General features: G+C 48.3%; 1 protein-coding gene across 3 annotated transcripts in view; it reads right to left on the bottom strand.

Moving 5' to 3' along the window:
• The window catches only part of SPATA13 (spermatogenesis associated 13), a 233486-nt gene that overhangs the window by 94552 nt on the left and 118241 nt on the right, over positions 1 to 20693 (bottom strand). The window contains exon 1 of one of the 3 annotated variants that reach the window (XM_070380510.1): positions 11493 to 11655. The exons of 1 other annotated variant lie outside the window; for it this stretch is intronic. The gene's annotated coding sequence lies outside the window, so the exon portion shown is untranslated. Of the gene's footprint in view, positions 1 to 11492; positions 11656 to 20693 lie in introns of those variants that run through there. One more of the 3 variants, XM_070380511.1, reaches the window with a different exon arrangement.

Raw genomic sequence — 20693 nt, 5'->3', positions numbered from 1 at the left:
TTCTTGCCTGGACAGTCCCAGGGACGGTGGAGCCTGGTGGGCTGCCGTCTATGGGGTCGCACAGAGTCGGACACGACTGAAGCAACTTAGCAGCAGCAAGAAGTCCTAGCCAGTTCAATAAGGCAAGAAAAGTAAATGAAAGGCGTACAGTTTAGGAAGAAAGAAATTAAACCATCCCTATTTGCAGATGACACAATTATCCACATAGAAAGTCTTAAGGAATCCACAAAAAAAAACCCTAGAACTAATCAATGAGCTCTACAAGGTTATGAACACGAGTCAAATACACACACAAATTGTTTTTACTGTATTTCTACATAGCAATGAACACATGGGCATTGAAATCAAAAATACAATACCATTTAGTGTTCAAAAGTGAAATCTATGCAAACATGAACAGAAATTATATGCTTAAAACTGCACAACACTGATGAAAAAATGGAAGACTGGAAGATTCAAAACAGTAAAGATGCCAGTTCTCCCCAAATTCTAGCAGACATGAGAAGATTATTCAAAAATTTATATGAAAGCAAAAGGAACTAGAACAGTTAAAACAATGTTGAAAAAGAATAAGCTGGGATGAATTGGTCCACCCAATTTCAAGACCCAAAGCTACAGTAATCAAGACTGTGATGTTGGCTGAGACACATAGCGCAATGCAACAGAAAGGAGAACTTAGAAACAGACCTGCACAAATATGCCCAACTAATTTTTGATAAAAATGCAAAAGTCACTGCATAGAAAAGGCATAGCCTTTCTAACAAAAAAGGGGGCTAGAACAATTAGACAGGCAAAAACCACAAACAAACAAAAATCTCACAAAAAAACACAACCTACATCTCACACCTTATACAAAAGCCAACTCAAATGAGTCATTGACTTAAATGTAAAACTATAAAACTTAAAAAACAGTAGAAGAAAATCTTCAAGATTTAGGGCTAGGCAAAGAGTTCTTTAGACTTGACACCAAAAGCATAATCCATAAAATAGGAAAAACAATCAATAAATTAGACTTCATCAAACTTAGAACATATTTGCAAGCCACACATATCTAATGAAGGAGTAGTATCATCTCAGAGAAGTGTGTTGAGTAAGAAAAGCAATGCCTAACATACAGTATGATTCCAATTTTACAATATTTTTGAAATAAAATTATATGCAGGAAAAATTAGTGGTAGCTAGAGGCGAAAGAAGGAGTAGGGGCAGGAGGAAGTGGGTGTGGATATAAAAGGACAAGACAAAGAACCTTCTTGGTAATGGAAAAGCTATTTATCTTCACGTAGCAAGGTCAACGGGCTTCCCACGTGGCTCAGTGGGTAAAGAATCTGCCTCCCAATGCAGAAGACGTAAGCGACGTGGATTCGATCCTTGGGTTGGGAAGATCCCCTGGAGAAGGGCATGGCAACCCACTCCAGTATTCTTGTCTGGAGAATTCCACGGACAGAGGAGCCTGACAGGGTAGAATCCGTAGAGTCGCAAAGAGTGAAACACGACTAAAGCAACTGAGCATGCATGCATGCACATCAATGTCAATATCCCAGCCATGATGTTGTACACATCGCATAAATACCACTGCATTATACCATGCTGTGAATCTACAATAGTTTCAGCTTTTTAAAAAAATCTTAATGATTAACAAGAATGTAAAACTCCCGACGAATACAATTCCATATTGACTGAACTCTCAAATCCCCACTCTTTTCTGCCACCTCTTGCCTCTTGTGTGTCAGATGTTGACTCTTACCAAAGTCACTCCAGCTAAAGAAAACCATCTACACACCACAGCTGAGTCTTCCATACAATCAGGCACCAGGATCTGGGTATTTTACAGAGACCTTCCTGACTGTGCAAACCTCATGACTGATGGAGGCAGGTTCAGTCCAGGACAGGTGCCAGACGTGTCTGAGTTCCTGTGTAGACACCAGCAAATGGGTGTGGCTACCTCCACAGGGAAGCAGCAGGTTCTGAGACCAAGGCCACCACTTCCCCATCTCCCTCCGCCTCTGGCTGAGGCAGCACTGAGTACACAAGGGCCTCTGCACTCCGAAAGCAACAGAGCCGCTGTCCTGAGACCAGCAACCACGCAGATCACCTCCTGAGCCCTTAGCGAACAGATCCTGATTCGGGTCTGAAGTTCCCTCTCTTCTGAGGTGAAAGCTGTAGGCTCCTCCCAATGGGGAAAACACCTTTCCGTCTAAAAGACCATGAGAAATGTGGTCCAAGCTAACTGCAGCCCTGAGTCTGTACAAGGAAAAGAAAGAGTCACTGACCAGGCATGTGGAATATGCATGGCTAGTCATCTCTAGAAACAATCACATAAAAGAAACTCTGCTGTTTGAAAGAAACGTGTGTGCATGCCTGCGTGCTCAGGTGCTCAGCCGTGTCTGACTCTTTGTGACCCCATGGACTGTAGCCCGCCAGGCTCCTCTGTCTATGGGAATCTCCAGGCAAGAATACACGAGTGGGTTCCCATTTCCTTCTCCAGGGGATCTTCCCAACCCAGGGATCAAACCCACATCCTCTGCATCGTTAATTGGATTCTCAACCACTGAGCCACTAGGGAAGCAACCATAAAGAACCATAACACTTGTGAAACCAGTGTTTTGTTGTTGTTTTTTCAATCCTCTCTCAATAATGCAAACCCAAGTGCTTCCCAGGTCTCTTCAGCTGACCTGCAAGCACACACAGAGAAGTGGCTGCCCCGGGTCCGGGTGACAAGGGACCAGAAACCCTGCTGCTGAGCCAACCTTCTGTTTCTCCTGGACTGATCTGCACAGATAGCCACTATCTTCATCTCAGAAGATGAGTGTTCCAACTGACACAAAGACTTCTTAAAAAAATTCCCAGCCAGAGAAAAACGGACGTTCTGTGTGGAGAGTAAGACCTGCTTCTACGGAATCGACTTTCCAGGAAAGCCTAGAAACAGTGCTGTCTGCTGACAATGGCATTTCCTCCTTCCTTAGAGACAACTCATCCCAGCAGGAAAGAAAAGCCAGGAGAGATTGGCTGTATTCACCCACAAAAATAAAAACAGGCTATTAAAGTCCTAGAGGAGAAAACAAGCTGTAATTGTCTACTGGGACAATACAAATTCAGTAATCCAGCATGCACCAGAATTTAATAAGCCATTTTGCTTCAGAATAATTGTTGCATGGGGTTTGATTTAATTAATCACAGCAGGTTTGGAAACAGCCCCCAGGAAGTCAGTGAGATAAACCCCGTGCTGGTGTATGTCAGGGTGCCGCAGACTGACATCTTCAGGCGGCGGCAGGGGCGCTGTGCGCTCTAACCCACCCACTGCCAGTCCTGAAATGCCAGGACATGCGGGCATCCCTGTCTCGTGTGAAGGCTTCAAGCGAGCACCCACTCAGGGTGAGCACCTTGGATGAGGGTCAGAGTAGGAACAGACCAGGAAAAGCAGAGAGAAACCCTGCTTCCTCCTACAAGGTGATCGGAAAGAAGGTCTACCATGTTCTCTAAGCCTGAGTATTTTCTCCTAATTTTCAGTCGAGCCACAGGAAGCTCCAACCCACAGCAGGGGAGGACAGCATAGACAGATAGAGCATCTCTACCCGTCTCCAGGGCTCCCCATCCCCAGTGGCAGAAGAATCTAGCCTGATAGAGAGCCCGGAGAAGGTCACCCTACATCGCTGCCCTCCCACCCAGCACAGAGATCTAGGAGGGACGGTGAGGCTGCAGGGAAGGATTAGTGGAGACTGGGAAGGGCCTCCCCTTGGCTGGAACCATGGCTGTGTTTAGGAATGGTCCATCCTTCCATCTCAATGAGCACCATCATCATCCATGAGCACAAGACACTCTGCCAGGCACATGGCCTTTCAAGAGCTGCATCTGGACACAGGCGGCTCAACCCTGAGCAGAATGGTTGATCCCGATGCTGGTGGGTGAGGACAACTACTGAAAATACAAACTGACTTCCCTCGTTGCCTAGTGGTTAAGGCTCTGCACTTCCACTGCAGGGGGCATGGGTTCAAGCCCTGGTCAGGGAGCTAGGATTGCACATGCCTTGAGGTTAAAAAACGAAGAAAAAAATACGAACAGAATCCCACCAGTCATCCAGATTCCACAAGCTGCAAGTTTACGAGTCAGTCTTCTTCCTCACACCTTGCCATGGCTTTTCATCAAAAAGTGAATCTTCGGAAGAAGTTGCCACTTTCCTTATTCAGAATTCCACAGCTTCACTTCTCAGGGATGCCAGGCGTCTCAACCTGACTTAGGTTCAAGGATACACTGACTCAGCACAGGACGTGTGTGGGCCCCACCCTAGAGACACACACACACACACACCCCCCCACCAGAGGTCACCGCCAAGAACTGGAGCTGGGCCATAATGGTGAAGTCCCCCATGCTTTTCTGGGAAGTGCGGGACACCATGGTCCTGGCAGAGAGGCCTGAGGACGCAGAGGGGAGATCTAACGCCAGAGCTGGACTCGACTCTATAAAACAAGCAGGCTCTTCAGTAAGACGGGGCCACTCAATCCACTCTGGGGAGTTTAGGTTTGTTTCAGAAAAGTCAAAGGGAGAGAAAGCAGGCCTGGGAGATCTTAGAACAGACCATTTTAAAGAACACTGTTGACTTTCCCCGGTGTATTCTGGGTTATTTCTTAACCTCACATTTTTAAAATTAAAACACAGTTTTAACTTTTCTCATTTAAAAAATCTAATCCTTTTGAATATAACTGAAGCTGTAGATATTCATATATTCCCTCCTCCTTTATTGTTTCAAATGAGGGGTTGGGGGATGTTATTTCAGAAGGATCCATGGAGCATTTAAGCCAGGGCAATTCCTGTGAAGGCCTGTATTTCTAAAGGCTATTCAGCCCGTGGGTAACACCAGTGATAATGTTAAGGCCACACAATGGAGGCTAGTCTTTACCATAATACTGAGCCACTTGTGTGCTGGCCACACAAAAGTCTCCCTAGTGGTAGATTTTCGCTTAGTCCTCGGGCAGCGGAACAAATAGAGTGAATCAATTATTTCTATTTTCAACACAGATTTAAATGTACTCCGGCCAACCGAAAGAGTAAACATCAGCTTCCTATATATCCTGCACAGCAAAAAACAAAACCAAAAACAGAATCTAACTTTTCCACAGAGACAGAACAAATCATAAACCTGAGATATGAATTCTCCTATTTCTTGTTTCTTTCATTGATTTGACCAAACCACCAGGACGGACTCTAGACTAAAAGAAACGAGAAACCCACAGACCTTACACTGGATGGTGGATTTCATCCTGAGAGTACTAACTATGGTCTCCAGCCCCAGGCAAACTGGATTTTAATAACTGGTGGGGATATTTTAGGATAATTGCTGCATGGGGTTTGATTTAATTAATCTCAGCAGGGTTCAAAGAAAGCCCGCGGAGTCAACATGAAAAATGTCCTTCAGATGTTCTATTATTACAAGTGGGGTGATTACGTTACCAAAAGGTATAGAGCAGGCTGCAGCTATAAACCGAAACCTAAAGAAACGCCTTCTACATGGTGATAGGTATGCTTGTTCCTCCACAGGAAAGAGGGGGTAAAGCCATCAGCTCAGACTCGATGCAAAGCAGACGCCCATCAACAGTTATTGAATTAACAATGAATGAAGGTTGAAAGAATATGTGTGATGGGGCACAGTATGCAGAACAGCCATATGTTATTTAAGTAACTGCCAGAAATACACAATTTATAATATGACATTTAGATCAGAGAAGACAGTTCATGTGTAAAGACAGAGATGGAGATGTTTGGTGTGTTCTGGTGTAAAGACCAAGCCTGGAGGTGTTTTGTGTGACTGAAAACAGGTGTCTAGGTACAAATGACAGATTAGGGCACGGTCAGAACCCCGGGGTCGGGGGGGAGCATTCTTACTGGAAAGCACTGCTCCTTCATGAGTTTAGAATCTGGTTATATTCCAAGAAGTCAAGTTCTTCTGTATAGAGGATGGAAGACGGTGTTGGTGCTGGGAAGGCAGGCCGGGGGTGGGGGCCTGCGTGCTCTGCTCACGCAAGACCTCTGCAGTCCTGCCAGGAGGATGCTCAGAGTCAGACCTGGAGATGCACTCAGAATAAGATGGAACCACCAGGAGAGCCCCAAACCAATAGGCCCTCAACACCTAGCAAGTATTCATGGAACAAGCGACAATGGCTCCGCTTTCTCCCCATCCCATCACAAAACCATCAGAGCCTCCCCTCCCCCAGCTGATAAGTACCAGGACCTCTTCTGAGCACCCTGTAAGAATAGACTCGCCCATCCTCATGGCAACCTATGACTGTGGTTCCCAACTTTACTGCCCCTGAACAATCTAACACTATTTGGGGGTGGGAGAAGGCATCAATCTTTCCAAAAGACCCCCAGGTAATTCCAACACCCAAGAAAGTTTGGACCACTCAGTGAAGAGATGAGTACCACCATCTACATTGTTCAGAAAGGCAACTGAAACAAAGAGGTCAAGGCCACCCCAAAGTCACACAGCAGGCAAGCAGCAGAGTTGGGACCTGAACCATTTATCTGATGACCTTGAAACACTAAGAAATCGTGTCAGGGAGCAGTGTTGTAGAAATAGTCTACATCACTAGCGGGGATGAAATGAAGCAGGGTGGGTGAGGGAGTTGTGCGAGTGTACACAGTACAGAAACACAAGGGCGGTGGGCGGCGGATCCCAGAGGGAGGTCTGACCAGGCAGGAATGTGGTCCCGGATCTTTGACGGAGCAATGAAGAGCTGCTGTTTTTCATACATTCTAGAGCGCTGGTTCTCAAGCTAGCATGCAAGAAACTCACCTGGAAGGTGTTAAAATACAGACACACACCCGCGAGTCTCTGAGTCTGGGGGCTTCCAGGGGGAAAGTCCTAGAATTTGCTTTTCTAACGAACCTGGGAGATAGTGACTCAGAACCACTGCTCTGGGCACACAGTGACAGTAATGAACGAAGGGCCCCTCAATTCTGGGGGCCACTCAGAATTGTCTAACGGTCCCTCATCACCAAACTGGGGTCTGTCTCCCCACCTCTTATTCTGTCCCCAGAGGCTGGAATGTCTCCCTCTGTCAGCCCCTTCCCCAACCTGAGCACTCCTGTTCAGCCCAGGCTGTGGTTAGCGCCTCCTCCAGGAAGGCTTCCTGGACCCTAGGCCTCTCATGGACTTCCCTAACCACTCCCTGCAAATTGACCCCTCACCTGCTATGGGTCCCCAGACTTTCACACAGCAGCCTCTCCCCCCTGAAAGTGTTTGAGCCTCCCTGAGGGTAGGGATGTTCCTAGCATCCAGCACAGAAACTCTTGAAGCCACAGAATCCCAACACCCCAAGTGGACAGGTTTCTACACCTACAGGTCAGTGGTTTTAGGACTCCGACCTACTCTCTCTCTTTACACCTTGTATGTGGTGGTGAGTGACGAGGGCCTGACCCTGTTTAATGTAACTGAGGTGTAACTTTGATACTCCATGACAAGACTGCTTACTGCTCCTGTTATATGAACAGCAATTTCCCTGAAAGCCTGTGATCCCGGTTCTGCTACCAGGAGCAAACCTCCTCCCTGGCCTCCCAACCCCTCTGCTCTGAGAGTAAAATCAGGGTTCCGTCCCCTGCACCTGCCTGGGATGCCAAGCAAAGACCCTGGCTTCCTGTGGGCTGCCTCCCGCCATGGCCACCTTCCAGGCTAGTCATTTCAGACCTGTGTGCTATTTTCTCCAAGGACTGCCTGCCAATCTCTGTAATGGAGCTAATCAGGGAGGGAAAAGGCTGGTCCCTCTCTCTCCCAGCTTAGCCATCTGCGGCAAGCCCCAGATGGACAGAGGTCCTCTTAGAGCTCCTCAACTCCATGGCTAAACCACAAGACAGAATGGGGGCCCACTCAGATCTGGCCAGAGAAAATGTCCCAAGTCAGGCACCCGGTCCCTGAAATAACAGCGCTGAGCTTGCAGCGCTTTCATGGTGACATGGAAACAGGCGGAGGTTATTTCTGGCCAAGTAATCAGGTCCTCGAAGGTCCTAGAGAAGGGAGGGAACAGTTCTCTGTCTAGGACACCTGAAGATCACGAGCACAGGCTGAAGCACGGGGCATCACCCGTGACCACAAGCGTTGACATGCCGACCACAGCACATGGCCACAGCCACGTTTGGACTACACCTGTCCATCTGGGGCTTGCCGCAGCTCCTGGCTTCCCCCAGTCAGCAAGCGTACCCCTCGTCCAGGAGGGAGATGAACGAGGGTGACCGGAAACCCCCTAAGGCCCCACGCACCCCTTCGTATCCTCACCTCGGCTCAGCACCAAGAAACTTCTAGCTCGTAAAAAGCCACGAGGACACTGCTGTGGAGGGAGCTACAAGCTTCAGAGGAGACAGGCTGGAAATGCATGCGTGTGGGTCTCCTGAGCCAGGCAGCCCCATGTTCAAACGTCAGCCTTGACTCGTCCTATGGGGCTACAGCCATGAACCTTGACGCCTTCACCTATGCAAGGGAGCTGTGAACCTAACCTGCTCTTCAGTTACACAGTCCTCATCCAAACCACAAGACACAGACACGTCTCATCAGTTCTCCCAGGGACACACAGACCCACCCATCTCATTCGGGAACATCAGAGAGAAGTTAATTACATGCAACGTACACCTGAGGGCATCGGGGCTGGATTCTGTCAAGAACGGCAGGTATGGAATGGTTGAGCAACTGTCGGGAGGCAGCACCCTCTAGGTTCCCCGAGGCCTCCTGGAGAAAGAGGTGAACCAGACAGCAGGGAGCGAAGCTGGGAACTGGGAGGCACGGACGGGAGTCCCAGGTCAGTAGGAGAGACCGGTAGGCAGGGCAAGGGCAACAGAGACAGGCTTCCCGTCACCTCTGTTTCATCTGAGATGCAGAGATGAAGGGAACCACGTGAGTACTAATGCCTCTCTCTCTACAAGTGGAAAACGCAATCCAACATTCCAGTTACTGATTCTGAAACCGCCATGGATTGTACAATATGCGTCTAGAAAGCAGAGGTTCCTGCCTGGTGTTCCTGCCTGATGTTCTGGAAAACAAAAAGTACTTCTTTCTAAAACACTTGAATTTATACTTCTGTGTTTTTATGATCCCATGTATGCCATTACGTATCTCAGAAGCAAATATTCTTAAAATATTTAGCTTTCAGACCAAAAAAAAAAGAGCCCACGGACAATTCCATCCTCAATGAATCCTCCTGATGCCTCTGAGCTCAGGAAAGAGGGGGTGGGGGGGGGGCAGCGCTCGCTGCTCCACACAGCAGTCTCTGAGAGGCCACCCCGCCAGGCTGTAGAGCCAGGCATGGAGAGTCCTGGCCCAGCAGCCAGCAGGTTGAGCATCTAGGGCCAGCCCTACCGTCCGGCTGCCTCCCTTGGACATGTCATTTTATTTCTCTGGGCCACAGTTTCCTCATCTGTGGAATATAAAGTCCCTTCTAGCCATCGAAGCAGAAAACTTTCCCAAGACTCTGCTTCAGCATCTGCAAAAGAACAAATACTTTCCTACAACTCACAGGAAGGCGAAGGAGATATCCGAACAAGGCTTTAAATTGTACAATGAAATGGAAACAAACTGACTCACAGCATCACAGGGCGCTCAAGGACCCTGAAGCTCTGGCCAGCTAAAGTGAAACTGACCTCTCACTGTAGGGGTGGAGCAGCTGGCAATGGTCTTGGCATGAAGCTTTCTCGAGCTCTCCTGTAGCCAAGGGGGCCAGCACTCCCTTCAGGAAAGCCAGCTGGAAGTCAGTCCAGGCAGCGTCCCCGTCTTTCTGGAGGACGGGAGACAACAGCTTTTCCCCACACGCAGCTCTACAGGTACAGCTATTATGCCCTCAACTGCTATAAAATGCAGACTAAATAAAACACACAAATAATAACCTCATTCCCAAAGCCAAATCCCAACCCATGTCTGAGTTCAAAAGTTGGTGTGGTGAGAAGAGGGGCTCTGGGCCTGGTATTTCACTTCTCCAAGCCTCCCTTTATCCATCTGTAAAATGGGGCTAGGAATGCATCGATGTTACAGGGATGCGAGGAGGATTCATGAGTTATTACTGCATGTACATTCCTCAGAAGGGTGCCTGGCTCCTTGTAAGTGCTCGATAACTGCTACCTAACATTCATATCAACATGAGTATCGACACAGCCAGAGAACTTGTCTACAGATGGTACTACTTCAGCAAGAATACACACACAACCAGGAGAGGCAAGGAGATTCTTGAATCCACAGCAGTCCTGGGGAAGCTGCCGCCTCCTCCTGACACTTTCCGACATTCTAAAATAAAGACGTCTGCCAGGTGATGGGGGACCAACTGGAAGAGAAGAAACGGACAGAGGGACGGCAGTGCAGGAGAAAACTCAGCAACCAGAAGAACCGAAACAAGCTGTGCACTGGAGGCGGGGAAACCACAGGGAGAAACAGGTAAAAGGCAGGTAAAAGACACAGGAGCTTAAGCAGAAAGACAGACCGGCAGCCTGGTGGCAGGAGAATGGCTGATCTGGGGACCAAGGCAGGTGGGTGAAGATGAGAATGCTGGGTAAGAAACAGTCACATAAAATTCTAAAGGGTGGGGGAGGGGCAGAGGGCAAGGTTCAGAACAGGGAGGCACAGACAACAGGTCCCGGGGACACTGCATTGAGGAAGCCTGGTAGAAGGGGGACACAGAAAGGTAGCGTTCGTTAGGAGGTTGGGGGGGCGGGGTGTGGAAAAAAAAGGTAACGTTTCTGTGCCTGCTAGAGAAGGCGCGCACAGAACTTGGGGACTTGGCAGGGATAACAGGGTAGAAAACACAGGCACGGAAAAAGAGGTGAGACGCGGGAGCACCGCGGGACACACGAATTTAGACGGCCTTGGTAACAAGTGCTAAATAAACTCAAGTTATTCTACTCATCGACAAGACTGTCCAGTGCTGGGAAGCAACTGACCGAAAGAGTTTTGAGAGTTTTGTTTGTCTGCTTGGTTGGTTTGGCTCTTTTCCCGCACCTGGAGGGATTGGGGGAGGGCATTGATCGGGCTCTGAGACAGTACAGCCAGATGGTGGCCGTCCGCTCAGGTCACCCGAGTTCCCCAAACGTGGGCGCAGCACTGGTCTGTAACCCCGGGGGCTGGGGTGCCGACAACCCCCACCACGCCGACCACAAGTGGAAGGAAAACGGCCCTGGAGCCCACCCTCCAGCTCGGGATCCCGCCGTCTCTCTCGGGAGATGAGGCCCGGGGCACCAGGGAGCGAAGTTCTCCAGCGCATCCCCTGGGCGGCGCGGCCGCCCCGCGCCTTTGTCCCTCCCGCAGCCCGCGGCGGGTCAAGTCCTGAGGGTCCCCGGGCGCGCGGGGCTGGAGTCCCACGGTCCGGGGCCGCCCGGCCGCGCAGCAAACGCACTGAGCGAACCTCACGCCCAGGCTGCAGGGCCGGCGTTGGGGTACCTCCGCTCCTGGACTCGGGCTCCCTGTGGACACCCAGGCACCGACGCTGCAGACCGCCGGCCCAGCGCCCCGTGCCCCAGCGCAGCCTCACCTACAGCGGCCCCGCTCGCAGGAGCCTCCGAAGTCGGCCGATCCTAGAGGTCCTGGCGACTTAGGATCGGTCCTGCCTGGCCCCGCGAAGCTCTGAGCACGCCGGAGCCGCGGAGAAGCCTCAGCTCTGGCGAATCGACTTTGAGCTGGCGGGCTCGGATGCGGCGCGACGAGCGCGGGGCGGAGCACACCAGCCTCCGCCTCCCTGCCCAGGCCACGCCCCCGCCCGGGCCACGCCCCCGGCAGGACTCTTCTTCCGCCCCAGGCCAGGCCACGCCCGTTCTCTGGCCACGCCCCCGAACGGCCACGCCCCCCGCAGGGCTCTCCTTCCGCCCCTGGGCCACGCCACGCCCTTCACTGGCCACGCCCATGCCCACGCCCCGCCCCTAGTCCGGCTCTCCTTCCACCTCCCCCAGGCCACGCCACGCCTGTCCCCTGGCCACTGCCTAGGCTCGGCTCTGCCACTTGCTTCAGGCCACGCCTCCAGTTTGGCCCCTAGACAACCCCCCCAGCCCCACCCCTATCCCAGGCTACCTTGGCAGCAGCCCCGCTACCCCCACCATTCTCCCAACCATTCCCAACCCCACCCCCATCTACCACGAGGATATCCCCCCACCGCGTTGGCGGCCCTGCTACACTGCCCCCAGACCCTAGCTCCTCTTCTCCTCAGCTACGTGCCTCAGCCCGGCTCCCTTCCATCCGCAGCCAACGACTCCCCCCATACCAGCACCCCCAGCCCGGCCCCCCTAAGCTCGGCCCCACCCCTACCCCAAGAACTCCCCAGCCTCGCCTGGGGCCGGGGGAGCGAGGAACATTTGCTCCTCCCCACCAGGGCCACTGCGCCTCGCAGCCGCCTGGCCCCATCTCTGTAGGCCAAGGCGCCCTGGCTGCCCTTTTCGAGGGGCGGGTGTTGGAGAGAAAACCCAGAATGAAGACTTTTAAACCTACCCACCCTCCAGGACGCACAGCAGGTCTTCCGTGGGCTGTGTGGGTGAACCATTCAGGTTTCACCTCCCTGGTGGCTCAAGGCTTAATCACTAATTCACGCAAAAACCACAGAGGCAAAGGCAGCCCTCCAGCGCTAAGATCTGGGCCTTAAAACTTACATGATTGTTTCCTGATGTGCACCTAATGGAATTCATAAAATAAACATGTTCTTTTAAAAACTGCCATCTTTTAGATGATTCATTTCAGTGGTTCTGTGTGCCAGCACTATTATTATAAACATGTGTTACTTTTATAATCAAAGAAGAACAACCACCTCTATTAAAAAACTAAAGAACATATAAATATATTAAATTTCGAATGTGTGTGTTGTTCTTCATCACTCAGTGGTGTCTGACTCTTTGCAACCCCATGGACTGTAGCCTGCCAGGCTCTTCTATCCATGAGGATTCTCCAATCAAGAATACTGGAGTGGGTTGCCACGCCCTCCTCCAGGGGATCTTCCGGACCCAGGGATGCAACCCAGGTTTCCCACATTGCAGGCAGATTCTTTACTGTCAAAATTAATTCTATGTATGCTTTCTTGAAGAGTGAAAAACTATTCTGTGTGATACTCAAATGGTGGCTACATGTCCTTATGCATTTGTCAAAACCAGAATATACAGCACAAGGAGTGAACCCTTATGTAAACTCTTTCATCATAATCTATCAACCAATGTGCCACACTGAGGCAAAATGTGGGTAACAGGAGAAACTCGAGGGGAGGAGCTGAGGGAATCTATGCCAACTCTCCTTTCCTCTCATTCTTTCTGTAAACTAAAAAAAACAGCCCATTAATTAATGCACAGGCCTCCCTGGTAGCTCAGCTGGTAAAGCATCGGACTACAATGCAAGAGACTGCAGTTCAACTTCTCGGTCAGGAAGATCCCCTGGAGAAGGGATACGCTACCCACTCCAGTATTCATGAGCTTCCCTGGTGGCTCAGAGGTAAAGAATCTGCTTGCAATGTGGGAGACCTAGGTTCGATCCCTGGGCCCCTGGAGAAGAGCGTGGCAACCCTCTCCTTCTTGCCTGGAGAATCCCCATGGACAGAGGGAGCCAGTCCATGGGGTCACAAAGAGTCGGACACGATTGAGCGACACAGCTCGGCAATTAAAGCACACACACCAAAATATTAATGGTCATTTTCTCTGGGTGGTGGGAATATGAGCAAATCTTTGCTATGGGTGGATCTTTATTGAAATTCTCCAAATTTTCAACAATGAACACATTTTTTAAAGCAGAAACATATAAACAGGCAATAGAAAATTTTAGAGAGCTCTCATGAAAGGCTAATGTCAAATATTTCATTTTATTTCCTTTTTAAATTTTATTGAAATATAGTTGATTTATAATGTGTTAATTTCTGCTATACAGAAAAGTGATTCTGATACATACATATATATTATTCTCTTTTTAATATTCCTTCCCATTATGGTTTATCACAGAATATTAAATATAGTTTCATGTGCTATACAGTTGCTGTTGTTCAGTCTCTACGTCATGTCTGACCCTTTGCGACACCATGGACTGTGGTCCACTCGGCTCCTCTGTCCATGGGGTTTTCCTGGCAAGAATACTAGAGTGGGTTGCCATTTCCTTTTCCGTATTTTATTTCTACTTTATATAACTTTAACAAAACCTGCAAGAAGCTCTCAAAATTGTTAAAAATGACATCAATTTCAATATTGTTTAAAAAAAGCATATCAAGGACTGAATTGAGTTTTTAAATTAGCTCTTTAGAATCACCAAAAATCAGAGGAAAAAATTTTGAAAAAATCAGTATCTCAAAGGATCATCTCTGCCTGCTTGGAAATTGTCACAAATATTTACATGAACACATGAACACTGGCCCTCAGATAAACAGATTTCTCTAGAGCTGTAAAGGCTTGGCCTCGAGGCATCTTGTCCCTGTGATCTAGCCCTTGAACTTTCTGGGTTTCAGTTTCTTCAGTGAAAAGGGAAACACCCTCTCGTTGTTGTTCAGTTGCTCCTGTCTGACTCTTTAGGACCCCATGGACTGCAGCAAGCCAGGCTTCCCTGTCCTTTACCATCTCCCAGAGTTTGCTCAAACTCATGTACATTGAGTCAGTGATGCTATCCAATCATCCCATCCTCTGTTGTCCCCTTCTCCTCCTGTCTTCAATCTCCCAGCATCAGGCTTTTTCCAATAAGTCGACTCTTTGCATCGGTGGCCAATGGATTGGAGCTTCAGCATCAGTCCTTACAATTAATATTCAGGACTGATTTCCTTTAGGATTGACTGGTTTGATCTCATGGCCGATCAAGGGACTCTCAAGAATCTTCTCCAGCACCACAGTTCAAAGGCATCAATTCTTCCATGTTCAGCCTTCTTTATGGTCCAACTCTCACATCCATGCATGACTACTAGAAAAACCACAGTTTTGACTATATGGACCTTTGTCAACAAAGTGATGTCTCTGCTTTTTAATATGCTGTCTAGGTTTGTCATAGCTTTTCTTCCAAAGAGCAAGTCTTTTAATTTAATGGCTGCAGTGCTCGCTTAGGCAGCATATATACTAATTTCATGGCTGTAGTCACTGTCTGCAGTGATTTTCGAGCAAAAATACCAAACTTCAGCCCATGTAGGACTCCTGGTATCTTAGTACATGTGGATGCTTAATAATTAATAGTTCCTGCCCTTTAAAATATACTTTAAAAAAATTTTAGTGGGATTCTTAAGCTCCTGAGATAAAAGATATGTCTGGTTTTAGATTATTAACTTATTTGACAAAACAGGATGGTTAAAGAGAGAAACCACTGATTGACATGGAGAGGCTGGGTGTTGTACACCAGGGCCGGCACTAGTTAACAGGCTTCGAGGGTATGAATCACCAGACTTCTCCAGCTCTCACTTCCCTAATCTGTTAAAGGAGTGACCTGGACCAGTCATCTCGAAGTTTCCTTCAGCTCCCATCATTCCACTGGGAGTCTCACCGTGACTTCTGAGGACAAATGCCCTAAATCTCCCACAGTGACCATTTTCTGCCCACAGGAACCGCCATCACTCACAGCCCTGCAAACAAAGGTGACATCTGCATTCCACCTTCCCCACCAACGGGAACTTCCAAAGGTTTCTTTGGTCTTTTTCCCATCCTAGTAATATGCTGCTGCCCAGCTCTGACCAGCAGCTTAAACTCTAATTCTATTAGGAAGTCAGTTCAAAGTTTCCACCAAAGAAAGAAGGAACCACCACTGGCACTGATACAAACCACCAGCTCTTATCAAGTCGACTGTGCATTTTTTTTTCACATGATAACCTCCCTGAAATTATGTGTCCCTCTGTTAATATTTCCTGAGCACTTCCCATGCTATGTCCTTCACACTCACTCCACTGAAAGATTCAAAGCAGTGCTTGGTGTACCATTATTTTTTGTTGTTTATGATACAGAAAACAAAGCTCAGTAAAGTTGAAAGAGTCACCTACAGCCACACAGCTAGTGAATGATGGAGCTGTGATTTAATTTCACATACCTGCTTTAAAACACTATGTAGAAAGCAGGACTGTAAGTGCCCAGAGTTCTGAAGGAGCATTGCTGCATTCAGTTTGCTCAAAGTTCCTGTTCGTCTGGTTTCTCAGGAGACAGGACAGGGGAGGGAAGAGCTATACCCTGAATGTTTGTGCCCCTAAATCCTTATGTTGAAGGCTAACACCCAACGAGATGGTTTTAGGAGGTGAAGATGTTCAGATAAGTAGGTTTATGTGAAGTCATGAGGATGGGGCCCCGGGATGAGATCAGTGCCCTTATAAGAAGAGGAAGAGAGACCAGAGCCCCCGTCTCTGTCTCTTTCTTTCCCCACCAGGAAGAGACTATACACCAAGAAATGGGTTCCCACCATTCACCAAATCTGCTGGTGCCTTCATCTCGGACACCAGAATAATGAGAAATAAATTCCTACTGTTTAAGCCCCCAGGCTGTGGTACTTTTCATTGCAGCCTGAGCTGACTAAAACTGTAAGGAAACTCCCTTCTTAATTCAGATTTTTCTTTTTGAGGAGCCTCCACAAAGTAACCCTTCTGGCCTCAGGCCCCACCCTCTGCACCAAAGAAGGAGTTGCTGACAGGTGGGAGGAACCCATTGGTCCACCTACCTTGATAAAGTGAAAGTGAAAATTGCTCAATTGTGACTAACTCTTTGTGACCCCATAGACTTGTAGCCTCCATCCATCGGGATTCTCCAGGCCAGAATACTGGAGGGGGTTGCCATGCCCTTCTCCAGGGAATCTTCCCAACCCAGGTCTCCTGAGTTGCAGATGGATTCTTTAACATTTGAGCTACCTGGGAAGCTGCTACCTTGATAGGATAGACCTAATTTATTAGTAGTTTGACAGTAATTCTTTAGAAACACAGAGGAATCACTCTTATCTAACCTCTCTACCCAGACGTCATCAGAGAGCAATCTGGAGTCAGGGACTGCCACCTGCAGGGTGGTGGTGGGGGTGACTTCAGTTCTATGCCTGGCTGGGGGCAGGGGGCACTAAGAGGATATTAGTGAGAACTTTTCTCAGACCTAAAGTCACAATCTACAATTGATTTGATTGACGATATCACTACATTTTTATCTTCATCTGTCAGTCTCCAGTGCCCTGTTTCTTCATTGCTTGTAGAGGCGGAAGGGGATCAAGGAGGGTGGGTAAGATCAAGAGGTAAGATCCAGGTCTCCACTCCAGCCCTGGGGCTTCAGGAAGATAACTTAACATTCCCGGGAGTCTTCCTTATCTGTGAACACTGGGGTGGAAATCAATTGTGAAAACGTCCCAGGTCAAAGCCTGAGTAAAATGGTAAAACCTGAGGAAACTGGTAAAATTTCAGTAAATGGAGACTGGTTTTATCAATTAGAATGGACAAGCAGGATTCACTGCCTTCTGTTCTACAGTGTATTAGATCAGATATCTAAGTATTCTAGAATGAAAAAATACTGTTTGGTATTCATCAAATTATGTTGGCACATAAGTATCTATTAGGTGGGAAAGAGGGAGAGTTTACCTTGCTCTTTGCTCGAGAATGGGGCATGGAGCCCACAGGGCTGGAGGGCACTTGGCAGGGGTGGGAGGTAGACACGCCGGGACCCCAGGCAGTATCTATTGCAGTGCCCTCCTCCCGTACTCAGCCAAAGGACTGCTCTCACACCTGGGTCTGGAGGGAATCTGATGGGTAGGGCCACCCTGAGATGAGGAGAAAGGGAAGAGGAGAAGGAACAGAAATAGCTTTCTCAGCTCTTTCCTGTTGCTCAGAATTGGGCCTTCCTGGGGGTGCTAGTGGTAAAGAACCTGCCTATCAATGCAGGAGACATAAGAGACGCAGGTTCGAGACCTGAGGTTGGGAAGATCCCCCGGAGGAGGGCATGGCAACCCACTCCAGTATTCTTGCCGGGACAACTCCATGGACAGAGGAACCTGGCCGGCTACATACAGTCCATAGGGTTGCAAAGAGTCGGACACAACTGAAGTGACTTAGCACACACGCATAACTGAACCACTTTGCTGCTGCTGCTGCTGCTGCTAAGTCGCTTCAGTCGTGTCCGACTCTGTGCGACCCCATAGACGGCAGCCCACCAGGCTCCCCCGTCCCTGGGATTCTCCAGGCAAGAACACTGGAGTGGGTTGCCATTGCCTTCTCCAATGAATGAAAGGGAAAAGTGAAAGTGAAGTCGCTCAATCGTGTCTGACTCTTAGCGACCCTATGGACTGCAGCCCACCAGGCTCCTCTGTCCATGGTATTTTCCAGGCAAGAGTACTGGAGTGGGTTGCCATTGCCTTCTCTGAACCACTTTGCTAAATACCTGTAACTAACACAACATTGTAAATCAACCATATTTCAAGTAAAAAAAAAAAAAAAACTAGAGTCCCCACGTAACTCCCCTTACCCCTCCCAACAGCTTCCCCTATTATTAACATCTCCATCAGTGTAGCACATATGTGTTACAACTGCTGAGCCAATATTAACAGATCCCTGCTAACACAAGCCCGCAGCTCATACCTAGGTTCACTCTTCATGTTATTCAGTTCTGTGGATTTTGATGGATGCAGATACCATGTATCCATCACAGGAGAGCTTCATTGCCCTAAAGATTCCCCCCCACCCCACCCCCGTCCGCCCCCCCTCCCACCGCCCCCCCTCCCCCCCCACAACCCCCCGCCCCGTGCTCAGGAATCCCTTGGTGGTCCAGTGGCTAAGACTCCATGCTCCCAATGCAGGGGCCCCAGGTTTGACCCCTGTTCATGGAACTAGATTCCACATGCCACAACTAAAGATCTTTCATGCTGTAACTAAGCCCTGGTGCAGCCAAATAAAAAAATAAATATTTTAAGCACAATCCCCTGTGCTCTACCAGTTTATCCCTCCTTCCCCTCTAATCCCTGGCACCTACTGGTCTTTCCAGCATCTCCATAGTTTTGCTTTTTCAGAATGCTGTACAGTTGGAGTCGTACACTGTGTAACCTTAGGGAGCATGAATGACTTTACATTTGATGGCACTCTAAGACCTCAGATGTGCATTTGTGTTAGCACAGATCAAAGAGATCTCTGAAAGGGCACCAATTTTTTTCCTTCTCCTTTATTTACTTTGAGATCTCCCACAATACTAGGTACAGAGTGCTGTGCCATGCTTAGTTGCTCAGTCATGTCTTATTCTTTGTGGCCGCATGGACTGCAGCCTGCCAGGCTCCTCTGTTTATGGGAATTCTCCAGGCAAGAACACTGGAGTGGGTTGCCATGTCCTCCTCCAGGGGATCTTCCCAATCTAGGGATCAAATCCAGGTCTCCCACATTGCAGGTGGGATCTTTACCAGGGAAGCCTAGGTACAGAGTAGGCACCAGGTATTCAATAAAGCAGTAAGTGACAATAATAATAATACAGCATTAGTTATTATCATGTGCTTTAAAGTCTATTACAAATATGAGATGGAATTATTAAAAAAAAAAAAAAAACAGTTCCTAAAATCAGGGCTCTCACTGTCTAGGCATGCTGCCAGCCCTTTTGGCTGATTTTTGTAAGTCCTATTAAAACAATCATTCTTTTCAACTCCAAAATTCTAAGCAAACTCCTAATAACCATCGCAGCCCACAACTCTAATTTGAAAGGAATCGTATGACCAGTCTTGAATTTCAACTCTGACCAATCTCTTTCATTTTAAAATCCAAGTTAATCCTTTTTTTCCCCATCAACTTCAAAAGTACTGGAGAACAGATGGGAGAAAACAGAATGATTCATTGTTTACTTATAAGTAACCTTTAAGTAATGAACACATTAGGGAGACAGTGTAGTATATCTGAAAAACTGGGTTGTATTACAGATCCATATTCACTAAGGAATATTCACATAAGCCTCTAGACCTGGGTAGTGAGGTAGGAGGAATAAATGAACGTGCCAGAAAAATGGATTATAACAGGATCATATTCTTAGAGGTGTAAGAAAGTAGTGATGAAGTCATACTTTTACCAAGTCAGTTAAAGAAACTGGTTGCAAATGATCAATATTCTTGTTATTACTGCCACTGTGACTATCCATTGGGCTTCCCCAATGGCTCAGAAGTAAAGACTCTGCCTGTAATGCAGGATTTTGATCCCCAAGTTGGGAAGATCCCCTGGAGGAGGAAATGGCAACCCACTCCAGTATTCTTGCCTGGAGAATCCCATGGAGAGAGGAGCCTGCCAGGCTCCAGTTGATAGGGTGGAAAGAGTCAGACACAACTCAGTACCTAAACAACAAAAAACAACAAACAAGATAAGACTGTAGCCTACTTAGGTATGTGTCTCCTTAGCAGCAATTTTATTTATCCATTCCTATCTTTCTTGGTGGCTCAGAGGTTAAAGCGTCTGCCTCCAATGTGGGAGACCCGGGTCCGATCCCTGGGTCAGGAGGATCCCCTGGAGAAGGAAATGGTAACCCACTCCAGTATTCATGCCTGGAGAATTCCATGGATGGAGAAGCCTGGTAGGCTACAGTCCACGGGGTCGCAAAGAGCCAAACACAACTGATAGACTTCACTTACTTACTTATCTTTAAATTAAAACCATCGATTTTTTTCTGTTGACCCACCCTCATGGAAGCCACTCAGAGTCTCAAGGATGCTCTGTGCATAGGGGCAGGGGGCTGGCTGAACTGGAGGACTGTCATGTCAGGTTTGGAGAGACTAATGCTCCAAGGCAGGAACCGCCTTTCTGCTGGGGCTGGAAGACGCCCGCTGAGTTGGC

Source organism: Bos mutus, chromosome 12 (genome assembly GCF_027580195.1).
Source record: "Bos mutus isolate GX-2022 chromosome 12, NWIPB_WYAK_1.1, whole genome shotgun sequence".
Lineage (NCBI taxonomy): Eukaryota > Metazoa > Chordata > Mammalia > Artiodactyla > Bovidae > Bos > Bos mutus.
This window is presented reverse-complemented; position numbering and strand designations above follow the sequence as displayed.